A 1,093-nucleotide genomic window follows, 5' to 3' on the forward strand; every position below is an offset into this window, starting at 1 on the left:
CTCACATCCTTCTGTTTATGGACTAACACTATTCCTTAATGCAAAATTCGAACTCCATCTTCTTTGATAAGTTCGAATTTTCTACTTCTGTCTTCTACTTTTCTTTTCCTCTGACACCTAAAGGAATCTCTATACTGTGACATAGAGGATTCCACTTTTTCTTGTTCCCTTCTCTTTCTTATGAGCAGGAGCAAGGACAAAAGCATTCTTGTTGAGGCTGATCCTGAACCTGAAAGGACCTTGAAGAGAAAGCTAAGAGAAGCCAAAGCACAACTCTCTGTAGAGGACCTAACAAAAATCTTCAAAGAAGAAGAACCTATGGCAGCCGAAAACAACAACAATGCCAACAATGCAAGGAAGGTGCTGGGTGACTTTACTGCACCTACTCCCGACTTTTATGGGAGAAGCATCTCTATCCCTGCCATTGGAGCAAACAACTTTGAGCTTAAGCCTCAATTAGTTTCTCTAATGCAACAGAATTGCAAGTTCCATGGACTTCCATTAGAAGATCCTCATCAGTTTTTAGCTGAATTCTTGCAAATCTGTGACACTGTCAAGACTAATGGGGTTGACCCTGAGGTCTACAGACTTATGCTATTCCCTTTTGCTGTAAGAGACAGAGCTAGGACATGGTTGGACTCACAACCTAAAGAAAGCCTGGACTCTTGGGAAAAGCTAGTCAATGCCTTCTTGGCAAAGTTCTTTCCACCTCAAAAATTGAGTAAGCTTAGAGTGGAAGTCCAAACCTTCAGACAGAAAGAAGGAGAATCCCTCTATGAAGCTTGGGAAAGATACAAACAATTAATCAGAAAGTGTCCTTCTGATATGCTTTCTGAATGGAGCATCATAGGTATTTTCTATGATGGTCTCTCTGAACTATCTAAAATATCTTTGGATAGCTCTGCTGGAGGATCTCTTCATCTGAAGAAGACGCCTACAGAAGCTCAAGAGCTAATTGAAATGGTTGCAAATAACCAATTCATGTACACTTCTGAAAGAAATCATGTGAACAATGGGACTAGTCAGAAGAAAGGAGTTCTTGAGATTGACACTCTGAATGCCATATTGGCTCAGAACAAAATATTGACTCAAC

The 1,093-nt window shown here is 40.3% G+C and overlaps 1 non-coding gene across 1 annotated transcript; it reads right to left on the reverse strand.

The window, feature by feature from the left end:
• Positions 1-723: 723 nt before the first annotated feature.
• LOC112699893 (small nucleolar RNA R71) lies at positions 724-831 on the reverse strand. Its single transcript, XR_003152826.1, has one exon. It is a non-coding gene; the product is annotated as a small nucleolar RNA R71 (small nucleolar RNA).
• Between the last annotated feature and the right edge of the window lie 262 nt (positions 832-1,093).

Source organism: Arachis hypogaea, chromosome 6, assembly GCF_003086295.3.
Source record: "Arachis hypogaea cultivar Tifrunner chromosome 6, arahy.Tifrunner.gnm2.J5K5, whole genome shotgun sequence".
Classification (NCBI taxonomy): domain Eukaryota; kingdom Viridiplantae; phylum Streptophyta; class Magnoliopsida; order Fabales; family Fabaceae; genus Arachis; species Arachis hypogaea.